General features: G+C 45.7%; 1 protein-coding gene across 1 annotated transcript in view; it reads left to right on the forward strand.

The window, feature by feature from the left end:
- The first annotated feature begins 1314 nt into the window (after nt 1–1314).
- Nucleotides 1315–20045, forward strand: part of col8a2 (collagen, type VIII, alpha 2) — an 80381-nt gene continuing 61650 nt past the window's right edge. The window contains exon 1 of the mRNA XM_079522265.1: nt 1315–1421. The gene's annotated coding sequence lies outside the window, so the exon portion shown is untranslated. The remainder of the gene's footprint in view (nt 1422–20045) is intronic.

The following is a 20045-nucleotide window of genomic DNA, read 5'->3' on the forward strand; positions in this document are numbered from 1 at the left end:
TGCATGTGTGCGTGCGTTTGGCCCACATGTTTGTGTGGAAGGTGGGAAAACAAGATCTCTGAATAGTGCAGGGGGAAGGGGTGGCTGATTTCTTGGAAGGTGACTGAGAAGGAGAGAGCGAGAGTGGGATGGTGGGTGTTTGGGAGGAGGAGGGAGACATTGAGGAAGGGAGGGATGTACTGTGGGGAGGGAGGGGGCAGAACAGGGGCAATAGAAGCCTCCGGGGAAAAAAAAGAAACTCTACCCCACCCCTCTCTGTGGTGCTGCTGCAAACAGAACCACCCCGACCCAGCCCACTCCATCCTGCTTCACTCCCCTCCTACCTTTGGTGCGGCCAGCGACGGACACTTGCCTTTTTGTACGAGGAGGAGGGTAACCCAGTGAACAATTCTGTCTGTCTTTCCCAAAATAAGCCTGCAGTGAGTGGGAGAGGGATCATCGCGTGTAAGCCTTGCGGGAGATCGGAGCAGCGAGGTGCCACAGCCCCCCTTGGTTATAAGCCCTGCGAGTGAGTGGGAGAGCAGCCTGCTTGGACCCGCAACCCTTTGCTCACTGTATACCACCTTGCCTGCCTGCATGCCTGGCCATCTGACGGACGGACGGACTGACTGACTGACTGAGTTCTTGAGTCTCACTGTGCTGTGATTCTCTCTCTCTCTCTCTGTTTCTCTCCCTGTGTCTCTATCCCCCTTGTCCCTCTCTGCCTTGCTCTTTCCCTCTTCTTACTTTCCACCCTGGAGTGCGAGAGAGCGGAGATTGGGAAGGTGCGTCTAACACATTCTTCTGGACAGACCGAGGACGGCACAGAGAGGATTTCTTTTTTTTTTGCCCTTCCTTCCTCACTCTCTCACTCTCTCTCTCTCTCTCTCTCTCCCCTCTCTCTCTCTCTCTGCCTCTCAATTTCTTTATTTTTTCTTCTCCCTCCTCTCTTCCAACCATCTCACCGTGCTAAAAAGCACATGGACTAAATTTTTTCCAGAGGCAAAATAAGCAAAGGAAAAAAAGTAGAAAAGAAGGGAAAGGGAGAACAATTCACTCCAGCAGTGGTAGAAAATATTCCGGTGCAGCAGCTTTTTTTCTTATTTTTTTGCAAGTTGCTTGTTTGGTTTTGGTTTTTGTTTTGTTATCCTCCTGCACGTGGGAGCAACGTCGGACTGGCTCAAGGTTCGGAGGCTTTTGCAAAGAGAGCACTCTACAACCCCATCCCGCCACACTTTGACGTAACTTTCTTTCTTTTTGGCTGCGCTGTTCAGTGAATCTTTTGAGGCAATCATCAGCATTGTGTCTTGGGAGACATGTGTGGCTGAAGGAAGGAAGCAAGGAAGGAAGGAAGGGAGGCTATAGACGAGAGATCCACCTGACGCTCACACCTCATACTGCCGCACCACTTCCATTCCAAGCCCTGCACCGAGGAGGGAAAGGTAAGCCCCCTGACCCATCCGTCCATCCCTCGCTGCCTGTCAGCATCCCCGTGTCCCTGTCCTACCTTGCTTTTCTTACTTCCATAACATGTGTGCGGCAGGGAGAGCTGCACGCTGCGGCCAAAGGCAACAGTATGAGAGAACAGGAAAGGAAAGGAAGGGGGGGGGGGGGGGGACAGTGCAATATCTCAGTCATGGGACCTGCATAATTCTCCTCCTCTGTGCTAAATTGGGCTAGCACAGTGTAGCCTACAGGCCGATGGTTGGATTAAGAAGGAGCCAATGCAGTTCCCTCATCCATTTGTCTGTCAATTGTAGCCGGGAAAGGTTTATTAATATATTCATCTGTGTGAGACTGTGTATGTGCAAGAATGCAAGACAGTGTGTCTGGAATGATAGTAAAGATTGTCTCCCCTCTCTCAATCTCTATCTCTCTCTCTCTCCTCTCCTCTCCTCTCCTCTCTCTCTCTCTCTCTCTCTCTCTGCATTGCCAAGATATGGTATTGATTAAAATAAATTGAAAATAAAGTCAAGAGAAGGTTTCCTCTTCCTGCTCTCTGTCTGCACACTGCACAGTTTTCAATATCCTCTGTATATTCTATATAACCTGTGTGTGTGTGTGTGTGTGTGTGTGTGTGTGTGTGTGTGTGTGTGTGTGTGTGTGTGTGTGTGTGTGTGTGTGTGTGTGTGTGTGTGTGTGTGTGTGTGAGAGAGAGAGAGAGCAAGAGAGTGTGTGTGAGAGAGAGAGAGAGTGTGCGTGTGTGTGTGCGTACAAAATATAGAAATATAGTTTATTGAGGGGTCAGAAGGGGGCGTGTTGTGGTTGTGCATTGGGGTGTGTTACTGGTATGGGTTTGTCTCTGAAACAAATGATGAGAGTCTGATGACACGCTCTCATCCTCTCATGTTCTCTCTCTCTCTCTCTCTCTCTCTCTCTCTCTCTCTCTCTCTCTCTCTCTGAAGTGTGCGCTGCGACGTGTTTTGTCTCGTTTGATCAATCCTCCTTTGTTTACTTGGGACTGTTTTGTAATATTTCATGTTCTGCCTTCAGTGGTGGAATGCAGTGACGGGAAGGACTATAGTGGCGATGGCCACATGGCCACACTCGCCTCCTCTCCTGTCCCCAGTGTGTCTATTCCTCTCCTCAGCCTCTCCTCTCCTAACCCCCCCCACCACCTCCACCCCCCCATTGCTTCAATCTGTCTATCCACTGCACTGCTCTGGCATGCAAGCCTGCATTCCTTTGTAACGACATCCCTCCATCGCAAACAGAGAGCGAAGGAATATTCATGACCCTGGATCTTCAGGTATGCAACGTGACAAACGAGAGAGAGAGAAGGGGGGGGAGGGGGGGGGGGTCAAGTTAGTGCACAGTAAAATCCTCATTGTTAATTTAACTTCATGAAAGCAAAAATGAAGGTCCTCAGAGGTCAATTTTATAACACTTTCAGGAGTTCACTGTGTCGGAAAGGGAAAACATGACAAGGAAAACAACCACAGACACTTGTGAGTGCTTTTGTTAAAGTGATAAATATTGTTTTTCTGCCCCCATCACGTGCTTCAGTGCATCAGCAGCAAGGGGAAAGGAGAAAGCTAGGGAGAGAGGACGGAGAGAGGGAGAGACAGAGAAACAGAGAGGGGAGTGAAAGAGAGAGTCTGGAAAAGACGGCAGACTGTGGAGCTCTGGACTCCAAAAATGCTTGGCAGCATCCTGCTCTTTCACTGGCCTACGGCACAGGAGGCTGACTGGAAGTGTGTGTGTGTGTGTGTGTGTGTGTGTGTGTGTGTGTGTGTGTGTGTGTGTGTGTGTGTGTGTGTGTGTGTGTGTGTGTGTGTGTGTGTGTGTGTGTGTGTGTGTGTGTGTGTGTGTGTGTGTGTGTGTGCGTGTGCGCGCGTGAGCGCGCGTGTGTGTGTGCGCATGAGAGAGAGAGAAAGAGATGGCGTTTGTGTGTGCACATGACACGCATGCACGTACAAACGCACTATGGTATGTAACTAATACATATCTTGTACAGTTGATATTGAAGTGTGTTACGCAATCTCCTATAGTAGGTCCTCGGGGAGTGGGTGTATGACTCCTAGGTCCTTGGGGAGTGGGTGTATGACTCCTAGGTCCTTGGGGAGTGGGTGTATGACTCCTAGGTCCTTGGGGAGTGGGTGTATGACTCCTAGGTCCTTGGGGAGTGGGTGTATGATTCCTAGGTCCTTGGGGAGTGGGTGTATGACTCTACTGTGCACTTGTGTGAACTCACACTTGGGTGCAAGAGGGCACCATACATGCCCTCAGAAGTAAACTGGTTGTAAGCAGTGTGCTGCCATCTTCATAGCCACTTATTAAACTCCACTGTACTTTGCTGCCCGGAGTCCCCCCTGGGGTCTGTCCTCGGTCCAGTCATTTTTCTCCCTCTACACAAAATCTCTTCACTGACGATAAGCTGTCAACGCATCGCAATGCGACGTGCTGTGAGCTTGTAGATGTGATGTTTTCACAGAACGTTCACCTGTCTTTGCTATTTGTTCATTTGAATGATTACATGGCCAGAATATGGATGCATGCTGGGGTTCGTGGGGTCAATGGAAATATGTATCTACGGACACAGCACACATGCAGGGCTTCTTGTAGAGACTGGTTTCCATCAAAGTCTGACAAATGTTTTTTTTTTTTTTTTTTTTTAACTGAGGCAGATTCCAAAAAACAAGGCAAAAACAGCTGATGCTTCCCGATAGTTACTTACGGCTGAAAATAATTACACGCCCATTCTTCATGGATTTTGTCATTATTACAGATACCTATAGTATAGCTAAAGAATACAATACAAAATCGATCAGAACAGATTAATTTCTGGATTCAGAGTGGATCAATCAGTCCATCAATTTACATACAATATACATACAATAAAAATACTAATTTGTATATTTAAGCTGCACCTTAAACTAAAGACATGCTGATGGAATGATTTACTTTGAACCCTGTTAATGGGGAGAGTTATTTACCATACATTCATACATACATACATACATACATTTAAATCAACCAAAATATGAGTCAGTCAGGCAGTGTAGTTTCCATTCAACTTCTCAAATCGGTTGTCTTGGCAGCTATGTCTGCTGAAGCACCCACAGGTCAGCAGATTTATGTTTTCCTTCCAGACGTTGTTCACCCCTTTCCTTTCCTGGCAGCGCGGAGGTCATATTTCTCTGCCCAGGCACGGGCCCGGGCCTGGCACACGCCGCTCGGCTAACTTATCCTGGCAACCCTGTGCCAACGTTTGGTATTCTCTCTGAACTTTCAGATGTGTGGTATATAGTGCATGCTGAGAATTTAAGCAGGTGTGTGTGTGTGTGTGTGTGTGTGTGTGTGTGTGTGTGTGTGTGTGTGTGTGTGTGTGTGTGTGTGTGTGTGTGTGTGTGTGTGTGTGTGTGTGTGTGTGTGTGTGTGTGTGTGTGTGTGTGTGTGTGTGTGTGTGTGTGTGTGCGCGCGCGCGCACACTTACCTGTATGTGTGTATGCAAGTGTGCATGTGCTCTTCATTACTTAACTGCGACTGACAGGCTCGAACCAATCCATCCACGGCTTGCCTAATCGGCCCGCTGATATAAAACCCGGAGCGTGACCGAATGTGCCCATACAACAGTCACGCTAAATGAACAGCACACACGTGCACACTGTATGCCCTGTGCAAAACACATAGCTAAAATGTGTTTAACACTCTCTGCAACCACGCACGTACACACACGCACATGCACATCTCAAACATGGGAGCACACTCGCGCCCTCCGCCCTCTGGCCAAACCGCCTGCTAGTGTGGCTCTGCGTGCCACTAGAGCGCCACTGAAGTTGCTTTATAGGCCGGAACGTGTTGAAGTCGCGACTGTTCGGGGGTGACTTTGAAAACAACAATTGCTCTTCTATTGCATTTTATTTTTTTGTCTTTTCTTTGTAGAGACTTTCCCATGTTATTAACAGGAACCCGAACAAGTGTGCTCCCCACCCCGTGTGCTCCCCACCCCGGCCTAAACAGACCCGACATGACTCTGGCTGCTTAACAAGTGTGCTCCCCACCCCGGCCTAAACAGACCCCACATGACTCTGGCTGCTTAACAAGTGTGCTCCCCACCCCGGCCTAAACAGACCCCACATGACTCTGGCTGCTTTTCAATCACTGGGAAGTGACCTGAGAAAGATACAAAGTCAAGTTAAAAGAAGGGCTCCCCATGGGCGGCTGTCAGCATCTAGATTTAAGGCATCGTATGCATGGTGGATGTCTCCCTTTTGTTGCAGGCGCTGATGGCCGTGCCTGCCGTGCATCCATTTCCCTGGGTGGCACTTTGTCTTGTCTGTGGGGAGAGAGAGAGAGAGAGAGAGAGAGAGAGAGAGAGAGAGAGAGAGAGAGGCCGGGAGGAGGCGTGCTAACGATCAGTGGAGGTTTGGGAGCATGTGGGAAACGTTGGACACGCCAGCAGCCGGGTCGAGCCTTACACGAGTTCAGACCACTGGTTAGAATAAGAGAGGGCCCTGACCCTTAATGCAGGCACAGCCACTGGAACAAGAGCGGGAACACGCTTCTGTTGTCCGCTGGGGAGAGAGTGCCAGGTAGCGCAGCCAGCGTCCTCCGGTGGCCCATCTGGATATTGCAAGTGCGCCCCCCAAATAATTGGCTAAACACGTAAGATATGTTTTATGATAATATAACATCAATCATAATATAACATCATTCATTGTGATGATACTGATGAATAGGGATTTAAAGTATACAAGTTAGTTCCATTGATCCCAGCCGGAACACCGTCGATTGATTGATCACTAAAATATGCATGCTCTGAGAATGTCGTTGCCCACCCATCTGACCTCTTAACCACTTGTTCAGATTGGAGGGCCACGAACACTTTTCCAAGTGGGCCCTGTTCCAGAAAAGGTTGGGAACCACGGAGAGGGTCATTTGTGATCTCTGGTTGACATGTAGTAGGATGTGCACACTGTCTCCACAAGAGGGCAGAACATCAAGCATTCATGCTGTCAGGACCAATTCACTCAAACATACTGTAATAATGAATATTTGCTCACAGTCAAAGCTAATCCCATGTGGACGCACGCACGCACGCACGCACGCACGCACGCACGCACGCACGCACGCACGCACGCACGCACGCACGCACGCACGCACGCACGCACGCACGCACGCACGCACACATGCACGCACACTGGCACATAACCTCAATGTTTTTCGTTGTGGGTGAGATGCTGTTTTGCTTTGTCTGTTTGCATATCCTTGAGTAAATAATTATGGTAAACCAATGCATGAAAAAACCTCCGGCTTACTACACAGTAAATAAACATCTCTGTGGCATTCGAAGCCCCTCATGTGTGCTTCAACACTCACTTTGCTTTGGTTTCTCGGCTCACCTCTCTGATCATCACAGCTCGCAAAGCGGTTTGGCTTAAGCATACATGTCACCTCTGACTCTGCGATGCTGGGCAGAGCAGACATTCACAGTCCTGGCACTCACTGCGCTACAGCAAGGAACCCCATCAGCTCAGCATGGTGGACTAAGTACTCTGATGTAGTAAAAGTATCAATGCCACAATATGAAAATACTCTGTTACAAGGAAAGGCCCAGGGACGTGCAGAGAGTGTTAGAGAGGCAGGGGCTGAAATCCCGTAAGAGGGCACTTTTGCACAAAAATAGCGAAAATAGCAGATCTACAAGCTCACAACTCATGTTGATTAGGTGATGTAATGGTGATGTAAAACAAACGGTGCAAACACAATCATTAAACGCCATTAACAATAAAGAGACAATATGACATAAATGACACATTATGACGTGAATTTTCCCTTCATTGTCAATGCGTTTACAAAACAAACATTGAACTAAAGACAAACATTAAACCTGTGTAGGAGGGGCTAGCGCCACTCAGAAATCACGGCTCCATTTTTCTCTAGGGTCTAGTCTGTTAACCATGTACACCTAGCAGCCTGTATTCTGTGGGCATGTCAACAATTGGATGATATTATTCACCATATTCACATGGCGGCCATCTTGCCATTAAGTTAATGAAATGCCACCCCGTTGCCACCCTGCCTTTTCAATGCAAAATGCCAACATCGCCGCCGTTTGAATACAGCCTATACGTGAACAGGTGAAAATAGCCGGTATACAAGTTCACAAGTTCACAACGCAATGCGACAAATCTGAGTAGATCGCATTGGCAACATACTCCGAATTTACCGCATTGCGTTGTAGAGCAATAAAACAGCGAAGCAGTGTTGTTTTTGGCAGCAAATTTTGATTTTAGTTTTAGTCATAGTCTCTTGAATAGATTTCATTTAGTTTTAGTCACATTTTAGTCACCTGGAATGTCTTAGTGTTAGTCTAGTTTTAGTCGACTAAATATCATAAGATTTTAGTTGACTAAATCTACAGTTGATTTAGTCGACTGAAATGTATTTTGGTGGGCCTTGATGCCGTCGTAATGACTGTTTTCACACTTGCTGAAAATAGCTGATCTACAAGCTCACAACACGTCGCAGCGCAGAGCTTGTAGATCGGCTATTTTCAGCATGAAAGTAATTGTAAAATGACTTATACTGGATCTCTTGTCCACTAGTCCCTTCCTAACATTTTAGCCTAGTTTTTATTTGCTGACGAAATTGTCAATATATTTAGTCTTAGTTTAGTCATCATAGCTTAGTTTTGATTTAGTTTCCATTTAGTTTTCCTCTGTGAAAAAAGGTATAGTCGACGAACATTTTTCGTCTTAGTTTTAGTCGACGAAATCAACACTGCAGGGAAGTACAGTATAGCCCTCCGGTAGAGCACGATAAACACAGTCTGCAGAGTTTAAGTGGTTAAATAAAAACAACACACATACAGTTTGACTGCTCTGTGTAGTCAAACTGCCATTGGATATATACTGTTACTACTGTATATCACTGTTTACTGCCATGCATCTGTGCTCACTTGCGTGTACGTGTGTGCCATAGTTTCCTGATGGTGTGTGTGTGTGTGTGTGTGTGTGTGTGTGTGTGTGTGTGTGTGTGTGCGTGTGCGTGTGTGCGTGTGCGCGTGCGCGTGCGTGTGCGAGAGAGAGAGAGAGAGCAGATGTGTTTCTATCAGTCTCAGATTTGCACTGTGCTCACAGGAAATGAAGGAGAATGCCACTCATTCTCAGGGAATAGCGAACTCCGCCAGAACGACAACACTGCACTGCCCAGGAAAAGCAAACGCCCACCTATTCCTTTACCTTCCCAGGAACCCTGCATGAGCACACACACACACACACACACACACACACACACACACACACACACACACACACACACACACACACACACAAACACACACACACACAGTATGTGTGTTTTTATTTGGTATAACCATTTTAACTCTGCCACACAGGCACACACGCACAGTCGCACATGCATCCACATACCGCTACGCAAACCCAAACCCAAATTCAGTTAGGCCTACAGGGCATGTACTGTAGGCTACATACATGCACACGTGTATATTGTTGCTGTTGGGGGGGGGGGGGGGGGGACTTTTATGTCCAAACCCGGAAATGAGAATGCATCCAATCATTAGCATATATTTATCCGCAAGCTCTTGTTAATGCTTTTCATTGGTTAACTATTTAAATAGACCTACAGACAGACTTAACCACTTTCAGTTTGTTGTTGTGGGCGTGTACTGTAGGTCTGTACTGTAGGTCTGTACTGTAGGTCTTGTACTGTAGGTCTTGTACTGTAGGTCTGTACTGTAGGTCTGTACTGTAGGTCTGTACTGTAGGTCTGTACTGTAGGTATTGTACTGTAGGTCTGTACTGTAGGTCTGTACTGTAGGTCTTGTACTGTAGGTCTTGTACTGTAGGTCTTGTACTGTAGGTCTGTACTGTAGGTCTTGTACTGTAGGTCTTGTACTGTAGGTCTGTACTGTAGGTCTGTACTGTAGGTCTGTACTGTAGGTCTTGTACTGTAGGTCTGTACTGTAGGTCTTGTACTGTAGGTCTGTACTGTAGGTCTGTACTGTAGGTCTGTACTGTAGGTCTTGTACTGTAGGTCTGTACTGTAGGTCTGTACTGTAGGTCTTGTACTGTAGGTCTTGTACTGTAGGTCGGCTATTTTCACTATACTTTTCTGCGTCACTGTCGCGTGACAAAGTAGGGCATTATTTTGGAGCGAAAAGCTGAAACCTGGAGATACGGGTTTTCTGCCAGACAGCGATGGTATGCACGTGCGTGCGTGCACAGGGATACACACATTTCCCTCATCAGAGTCTGTTGTACGTGTCCTGGGTACATCTCACCAGTCTGTTGTACTTGTCCTGGGTACGTCTCAGAGTCTGTTGTACGTGTCCTGGGTACGTCTCACCAGTCTGTTGTACGTGTCCTGGGTACGTCTCAGAGTCTGTCGTACGTGTCCTGGGTACGTCTCAGAGTCTGTTGTACGTGTCCTGGGTACGTCTCACCACAAAAGCGGAAAGAGAGTGAAAAACAGGCCATTCCTTTTAGGATGAGAACATTCCTCTGACCAAGTGGGTTTTCCCTAATCCACTCTTTTCGGCGGTAAAACACACGGCTGTAATTTCATACACTCGCACAAATACACACTATATGGACAGAGGAAGAGAGAGAGACACCTATGGACAGAGGAAGAGAGAGAGACAGAGATACACACTATATGGACAGAGGAAGAGAGAGAGACACCTATGGACAGAGGAAGAGAGAGAGACAGAGATACAGACTCCGGACAGACAAGTAACACACATGCAGGCGCGCACACGCACACAGTTAAATAGTTAAATTAACCTATATTCAACGGTGGAAACAGTGGCCAAAGTTTTTAGTAAAAGTATCAATACTGCAATGTAACTACTAAAAGTCCGGAATTCAAAATGTATATGAGTAAAAGTACAAAAGTATTGGCATAAAAATGTACTTAAAGTGCCAAATGTAAAAGTACTCATTATGCGGAATGTCCCATTTCAAGTTTTCAAATGTATACAGATATTTTGAAAATAGCACTTAAGTAAAATACCAGTAAGACGCCTGAGGGCGAGAAGCGTGCACGCATCCGCCTGGGTGACGGCCGACTGCTGCATGGTAGCCGGGGAGCTCAAGGAATAGAGATTCACCTGTGATGTCTTTTTATTTGTGTTTTTGAGGGGCACTAGCCCCTCCTATATGGTTTAATGTTCGTTTTTAGTTCAATGTTTGTTTTAAAAACGCCATTGACAATGAAGGGAAAAATTACGTCATCTTGTCCCTAACACAAACATTAAATGCCATTAACAATAATGAGAATTTAATGTTTGTTTTGACACAGTTTGTTTTACATCACCATTACATCATCTAATCAACATGAGTTAGACTTTAATATATTAGCGCCCCTCACTTCACACGGGTGTGATTTTTTCTATTCACTTGGTCATCAAGGTCCACAGAATGAAAGGTCTGCTCTGCCGGGAACATTGCGAGTTATGGACAAAAAAAGTTATGGACACGGCCAAAGCATTTCCGGGGTTCCCCAGCCAAAAACGTTGAGAACCCCTGCTGTAATGTACCAAACTGTACTGTACCATAGTATACTGTACTGTACTGTACCATATTGTAGTGTAGTGTAATGTAATGTGCCGTACTGTACTGTACTGTACTGTACTGTACTGTACTGTACCGTACCACACCGCACCGTACCGTACCGTACCGTACCGTACCGTACTGTACTGTACTGTACTGTACTGTACTGTACTGTACTGTACTGTACTGTACTGTACTGTACTGTACTGTACCGTACCGCACTGTACTGTACCGCTCCGTACTGTACCGTTCCGTACTGTACTGGTCCGTACTGTACTGTACTGTACTGTACTGTACTGTACTGTACTGTACTGTACCATACTGTACCATAGTGTAGCATAGTGTAACGTACTGTAACATACTGTACTGTACCGTCTGCACCATACTGTACTGTACTGTGCTGTACTGTATAATACTGTACTGCACAATACTGTGCCATACTGTACCATACTTTACTGTACTGTACGTACTGCTGCGCCCTGCGTGTGTGTGTGTGTGTGTGTGTGTGTGTGTGTGTGTGTGTGTGTGTGTAACAATAATATTAATATTCTCGCCTGAGGGCGAGAAACGCGTGCACGCATCCCCCTCGTTGACGGAAAACTGCAGGGTGAGCCCTGGTGCTTTGGCATGGGGGGTCAGATCAACATGGAATTAATTCTGTACTGGCCATATAAGGAGCATGTCTTGAGGGTATTCAACATACTGTATGGAATGTCAGAACAGGTCAGCTCCATACTGTATATGGAAAACTAAGTGGTGGCAGCGTGTACAGGGTTTGATGAGGGCCCAGGTAGGGCCGGGCCTTCATGTATGGGCCTGTTGAGAACTCTAATTTTCGCCGACTGCCGGGCGCAGCTGCACTAATAACTTTGGGACAGGCCCGCCCGTCTAGAGTTTGAATGGACAGGTATCAGTCAGGGAGACATCAAAGAGGAAGGATGGATGGGGAAGGATCAACATATGGAATGTCTGACATAATATCCATATATGGAGAGCTAAGGGTTGGAGGTCAGAGTTGCTGGCCAATATTGATGAGATCAGGAATCAGAAATACATGGGCTTAATCTTTGGCTTACTGCGACAGCGGGTCGCATTTACTATGACATCAGGGTCTCCACATCTCCATCCCTGATGATGTCACATGATGTCATCATGAGACCTGGGCACCATATATGGTGCCCGACCAACACAAGTCGCTTTACAGAACAAAATAATAAAAACAATTTTATTAGAAAAATGAACTAGTTAAAAAGGTAAAAGTGGGGATTTATGTAGGGAAAGCAATTCTGAAAAGGTGGGTTTTGAGTGTGCTTTTGAACATTTCGAAGGTGGGGCAGCTCTGATGTGAGTTGGAAGTGAGTTCCACAGTGAGGCCGGGGGCGGGCCACTGCGAAGGCCCTGTCTCCCCAAGTTCGCCTGACTTGTGGGTTTTCAGTTGGTGAAGCGTACCCTTATCAGCTTAAACTTTTCCGTTCCAGTTTTATCACTTCCTAACTTCCAATTTCACTTGTTTATCCTGGACCTGTATCCTATGAGTTCTCTCTCCTGATTGGATAAGATTGGTATCAGGAGCGGAAAATGCATTGTGTGTGTTTTCACTGAAGAGCTGGCGAGACAGACAGACCCCTGTTACTGATCACTATATTAAAGAGTGTTCAGTAACGGGTTGCAGATCCCTGCTGTATAACAATGATTATATATCTGAACACACAACAGCTATTTAACACGTATTATAACCAAGACATATCACTTACTGCACCTTAAAGTATGAGGTATAAAGTACAGCAGCCTTGTGTTCATACAACAGAAAGATTGGGTATTGGGTAAGACTGACGTTAAGTATCTTTCAGGACCTTTCACTGCTTCGTCTCAACCATTACTCTATGGCTCTGGTGTCTCAGCCACCGCGTGTATTTTTTGACATTCCGTTTCTCTCCGAATTTTACCACTACTGTTGGAGCAGTTTGTAAAGTTAGTGTTAGTAAAAAGCAGTTAGTGTTAGTAAAAAGCAGGAGTAACGTTTGAGCAGACTAACATCAGTCTCTCTACCATTCAATGTAGTAGAAGACCTGCCTGTTTACACCACAGATACAGCATGTCGTCTCCGCCTACAGGAAATACGTTCGCTGCGACCAGGGGACCCGTCTCTGAATGTGTCTATAGTTACACTTACTTGATATATTGCGTGTTCTAAGTTGACACACACACACACACACACACACACACACACACACACACACACACACACACACACACACACACACACACACACACACACACACACACACACACACACACACACACACACACACACACACACACACACCAGCTCTAGCCAGTCACGCGACAGATACATGTGGGAGTCAGTGGAGTCAGCTGTAAGTCAGATGGTGAATCTCCAATTCTCCACGCACGCACGCACACACACACACACACACGTGCACGCGCACACTCATTTGTATTACTATTGTCGTGAGGACAGATTATATTAATGCATTTTTTTGTTTGTTTTTTATTTTTTGACCCTAAGCCCAACCACTCAACCTAACCTCTAAGAGCCTAACACTATTCACACCCTGGAAGTTGTCCTAATTGTAAGCCTCTAGTGCCCCCAAAATGGTCCTCAGAATGTCAGAATCCTACAGTAAATAGTCACATAAGGACACATGTGTGAGAGAGAGAGAGAGAGAGAGAGAGAGAGAGAGAGAGAGAGAGAGAGAGAGAGAGAGAGAGAGAGAGAGAGAGAGAGAGAGAGAGAGAGAGAGAGAGAGAGAGAGAGAGAGTCACAGAGACGGAGTGGGATAGGAGGGGCTGAGCGAGGAAAAACAAATCACAATAGGGATACTCTGTCATTCTCGTGGTCTCTGGTGGACATTTGTACATTATGAAGTGCAATATGTTGTCAGTGTATTTACTTTACTGTTTGTCTCTCTCTCTCTCTCGGTCTGCCTGGCCCTCTCTCGGTCTCTCGGGCCCTCTCTCTCTCTCTCTCTCTTGTCCCCCCCCCCTCCCCCCCTCCCCCCCATCTCTCTCTCTCTCTCTCTCTCTGTCTTTCTCTCTCCCTCTGTTCGTCTGTCTTTCATACTCTGCTACTCTTATTTCCTTCCTACCTATCCATCTCTGTTGATCAATCCCTCTCTGTCTCCAACCGTCCCAGTCCGTCTCGCAGTCTTGGTCTTTCACTGTATCAGTCTCTATATCTGTCTGTCTGCCTCAGTTTCTCTCTCTCTCTCTCTCTCTCTCGCTTGCTCGCTCCCTTGTAACTGCATCTGGAACTAGGGGAGTTTTTCCACTGTATTGGCAGGGCATCAATACACAGACAGAGGGAGAGAGTGGGGAAGAGGGACAGAGAGAGACACACAGAGAGAGAGAGAGAGAGAGAGAGAGAGAGAGAGAGAGAGATGCCTGGAGTTATTTCACTCCTGCCAGCCTTGCCTCAGTCACAGTGAGGTCTCAGAGACTCCTGGCGTATCACAGGGACATATTGTAGTATCACAGCTATGCTCACGATGGAGAGGAACGGGTGCAACCCTCCACCTCACTTCCCATCACTCACTTCTTTCTTTATTGGTCTAGACTTAGGTATGAACTGAGTTATCTTGAAATGAAACGCCAGTGTTGACTGGAGTCGAACCAAAAGAACGGCTGTGGTAAAAAAAATAAAAAATAAAGTTTTCTCGGGACCCGAAAGCTTTGTGTTTTCAAAGGGGTTCCAAAAGGAACAAACAGGAATGAAAGCCACACACACACACGGTCCCAGCCCAGCGCTGTTCCCATTTAATGGAACGTGACATCTCAGCTCTCCTCTGCTGAGGCACAGTTTTTCCTGGTTTGAACCCTACGTACATTATCACCATGCCGTGAGAGACTTTTCCCTGAGTCTCCCCAAAGTTTGTGTTGTGTGAGAGGACCTCCCTGCCTCACCGGGCTCAGATACCGTCGCTGCCCGGCCGTCAGAAACTAGCTAACTCCATTTTCAGCTTTTAGATTATTATTATTATGTTCCTACATTAGTGCTATTGAACACCTTTTAAGTCTGTGTATTGGTTAAACAAATATTGAACCAATGAAAAGTATTAAAAAGGGCTTCGGCCAAAACCTCCTAACTAGGAGTTAGGAGGTTTCTCCCCGACAGTAGAGATATGTTTACTCGTCTGTAAAACAACTGCCCTTTCCAGACCACCAATGCAGCATTTACTTTGGTTAAAGAAATGCACATTCTATGCTAGGGCAGCAATTCAGGCTCCTGAACTTTAACGCAGCATTTTGCGTTGAACAAATTTGTTTGTAGAAATCCATGTCGTACACCGCATCTCCACTAAAGAGTGCTCGGTTGCGCCCTGAAAATAGCAGATCTACACGCTCTCAACACGTCGCAGTGCGCGTTGAGAGCTTGTAGATCTGCTATTTTCGCTATTTTTGTCCAAAAGTGCCCTCTTACGGGATTTCAGCCCCTGTCTGTGTCTGTGTCTGTGTCTGTGTGCGCGCGCACATGCATATGTCTGTCTCTACATGTACATATGCTTGTGTGTAGGACAAATACATACAGTACATAATGTAGTATACACTGTACTGTACTGTACTGTAGCCTACACATACTGTACACATTTCAACCAATAAAGTGCAAGACCACTTTTGTTTAGACTTGAGTTGTTACCTTGTGTACCTTGCCATGAAGTAACTCCAAAGGTGGACAAGAAACTTGAAGAAAGCTCCATTGATTAGAAATTGATAATTCAAAATATGTTCCTCATTGACTTACATTGTACGCTCTCAAACTCACTCTTTTAGCACGTAAATGAACACAAACATTGTTGATTTAGACAATATAGAGCATCACCAAACCCAGTAGGCCTGTTTTTTTATTATTATTATTTTTTTCAGTCCGTGTTTTCTTGGAAAAATCAACAGGAAGTTAACATTTTAATATAAAAAAACTAACACGGGTTTGGTGATGCTCTATATTGTCTGAATCAACTTTGTGTTTGCTTACGTTACGTACTAAAAGAGTAATTTTGAGATGAGAGCCGGAACATATTTTGAATGATCAATTTCTACTCACTGGAGCAATTATTTTTGATTTCCTGTCCACATGTGGATTTACATCATGTCAAGTAGTGACGGATCAACCACTCCCAAAGGGCTTGCCAGTTCGAACCCGGGCTCCCCCAGAGTTAGTGTCAAAGTGTCCTTGAACAAGACACTGAACCCCTAATTGCTCCCGATGTGCTGGTTGGTGCCTTGGTTGGTGCCTGGTTTCCACCGCCATCGGTGTATGAATGTGTGTGTGAATGGGTGAATTTAATACACAATCTATGAAAGTGCCTTGGATATAGGCGCTATATAAATGCACCATTTACTGTACCTATTTGAAATAGTCTCCCGCACAGGGCCCTGCAAGATGCGGGCTGTGGGGATTTAAGTTCCACTGTTAATCCGGGCCTGATGGCACGGTAACTATACAACCCAAACCTCTATACCAAAGTGGTCTTTCCCTTTAAGCACTTAAGTCCTATATACTTTGTTGTACGGTGAACTGTAGATCTGCTATTTTCTATTAAAACTCGGCAATGATAAAAGCCCTTACTGATGAATTACATGTGCACTGCAATTGCAGAGGTTATAAAATCTGATACACAGGACATATTTAATCCACCAGACCATGCAGTTTTGGCTTTTTTTTCTTTCTTTTTTTTCTTGTGGGATTAATCCGTTTTTGGACTCTGAAAGGCTAGATTTCATCCGATCCACTATGTTTCCTCATCAAGCCTTGATGATCAAGGTAAGAGTTATTAGGCTATTACAGTATGTGTGTGGCGTCCGCATGTGATCAATATACATTATTATAAATTAATACCACAACGCAAATGGAGGCAGATAGGTGCTCGCAGAAAAGGCACGATAGTCTATTTAAATCATTAGGCCTACGTGAAACTTTAATTGGCTGAGTCTCTGTCAACATGCTGATCAGCGAGTTACAGGGAGAGGGGGGGTTGTGTTTGGCGACGCGTTGTAATGATCATCATCAACTGCCTTTCTAATGTCTGTCTGTCCGTCATGTTTATGAACCATAGAATGCATGCATGCATATAGGCATACAAGGTGAGCTGGCTTAAAACTATGATATGACTGGCCGACTTTCAAACACGCTGATGTCATTCAGTAATGTGGTCTTCTATTTGTTATATACTGTAGCCGACGGCCGCAGTAACCCTCTATTTTGCTTGGTTCCCCCCCCTCTGAGGGGACTGGGGGGAGATGCCCAGCACCTCCAGGGAGCCGGGGGGCACAGCGCCGCCCCGCCAGCCCGCCGACTGTCCACCTTCTCGGGTCGGGAATTGACTGTCAGTCTGCTGTCTGTCTGTCAAACCGTCATGTTTGTGAACCATAGAATGCATGCATATATAGGCATAAAAGCGCAAGCTGCGCGATACTCGGCTATATATAGGCTATCATTTTTGTATGTGCTGACCAATGTTGGGGACACATGCCTACATATTTTATTTGAGGTTTGGGAACTATTAATTGATTCAGCATGAAGACTAAAGCCTTCTAAATAAATATATGCATGCCTTTGATCAGGGTACACCACCATCTGAGCTGACGCGGAAATGAGCGGATTTTACGACTAACGGCCGCCAACGCCACGGCCAAGTTCATGGCCATGAATTCCCACGTAACGTGGGAATAACGTGGGTACTTCTTCCACCGGTGGTGGAAGAAGTACTCCGATCTTTTTTTTACTTAACCACTTACAATAATACTCAATACTCAGCAAACTTTTTTTCCTTGAGTAAAAGTAAAAAAGTATTGACATTAGATTATGTATTATTATTAATACCACAGTAAATACCACAGTAAAATAATAATACAAAAATAATAAAAATCGAACTTTCTCAAAAATGGCAGATCTGCAGATCTACTATTTTTCAAGAGTAAGTAAGTACAAGATTGTAAGTGTCCCGGGCCCTCTTAATGCAGCCTGACAGCGCATTGCGTGTTCGAGTCTCAATCCTGACGTCACTCCCCCAATTGTACTTACAGTAAGTGCAGTACTTCAGTAAAAGTACTTAGTTACTTACATTTCCACCACTGAGCACGAAGGGTCTGCTGATCTGAAGTCTCAACGAGCCCCCACCATGCAGCCCCACCACACCCCTTCTCATCTGAAGTCTCAACGAGCCCCCACCATGCAGCCCCACCACACCCCTTCTCATCTTGTTAAACGTACTGCCGCTGCCAAGTGGTCTATTTTCATTATCTGCATTTCAGATGCAATGACAACACACATCCCTCAGATAGATGGACGGGTCAATATTGAGCACACCATGGAAATAGCACTTCAGAGGCCATTCTTTACGAGCTCCAGACTTTGTTATTGTTCAGTCTGAGCTTGATTTAGACGTTGGCGTAGGTGTTCATAAAGGCAAGAGAGACTGGCTCGATGTGGAGTTACAGTCCCTTTGGAGCGGGATAAATACAAAACCTTTTTGTATTTGTATGGACTGTATGACAGGGATGCTTAATGCAGGACACATGCAATCCACACACACACACACACACACACGCACACACACACACACACACACACACACACACACACACACACACACACACACACACACACCACACAGTCACACACACACACGCACACGCGGGCGAAGTGCGCGCGTTGTCTCTTGCTCTCTCTGTGTATCATGTCTCTATCGCTGTCTCTCTCTTCCCTCTCCCGCTCTCCCTCCCTCCCTTGGATATTGCTTCAGGAAATGGAATTTGGATCAAAACTCTGATAAGGAAAATATTTATCATTTTCATTTTCATCTAACAGTAAATAATTCTTGAGTCAGCCTAAACAAATGCTCATTACTTTCCAGAAAGCAGACAGCTGGATCTTTCTTTCATAACCTCCTTTTTTGTTGTTAAATTCAGAGACTAACTGAAGACCGAGGTATTTTGGCATTAATCCTATCGAACAAGGACAGGGTGTGATAATGGCGTAGCTGTTTGCAGTTTGTGAACAAAGCACCAATGATGTGACATACAGTAGCAGTGCCAGCAGAGTAGTGAGTGATACAATCAGTGGTGGAATAAGTACTCAAAATGTATCAATACTGCAATGTAGAAATGACTCATTATGCAGAATGTCCAATTTCACACATTTTCAAATAATAAAATGTATAAAAATGGAAATAGCAGATCTACAAGCTCCCTAATGCGTCACATAGCATTGGGATGCATTGGGAGCTTCACCATCGGATACATTACAAATGCTACTTTATTGTTGGCTCATCACTAATGATGACTGTATGGTCTCGCAGTCAGAGATCTCTGCCTGCCAATCATCTGTGGGTATCTAAATTCAATGTATGGGCTTTACACAAATCTTTAAGTAAAAATGAGAAAAGCTCGCACACACGTAGCCACGATGCTGTATATATATTGACAAGAATCCAACGTTTTGACCTTTCGGCCTTCTTCAGGGAATGTGTGTGTGTGCGTGCGTGCGTGCGTGCATGCGTGCCTGTGTGTGTGAGTGATAGTGTGTCTGTCTGCAATGAATGTCACACAGTGGTGTATCTACAATAAGGCGAGGACAGGCCTGTCCAAATCCATTTCTGCCTGGCCAATTATCCATACACTGAGAAAAAAGAGAAGACAAACACCCCAGCGGGACGAGTCCACGTCACATCTTGCCTGCATGCCCAAAATGTAATTCCTGGAAACGCTACTGATCTCACACACTATAAATCCTAAATATTAAGGCCCTATCTTGCGTCAGAGTCCCTAAACCCGTAATTTGGGGATTTAGCATTGCGTAAGAGGCGTTCCCCCGTAACTGGACTCCAGCCATTATCCCTAAAACACCTCCGCTAAACCGTTACATTATGCATAGGTGTGGTTAATGACCAGTCACCATGCCACATGCCATTGCCTTTAAGAGAAGATCATTTCCCCAATTACCCATTATCCCCAGTGCAATCTTGGCTCTCACCTTCTCTGCCCGTGGAAGAGTGACGCGTCGCTGCCTTGGAATACATTTATACTTGA

Source organism: Electrona antarctica, assembly GCF_951216825.1.
Source record: "Electrona antarctica genome assembly, chromosome: 15".
Taxonomy (NCBI): domain Eukaryota; kingdom Metazoa; phylum Chordata; class Actinopteri; order Myctophiformes; family Myctophidae; genus Electrona; species Electrona antarctica.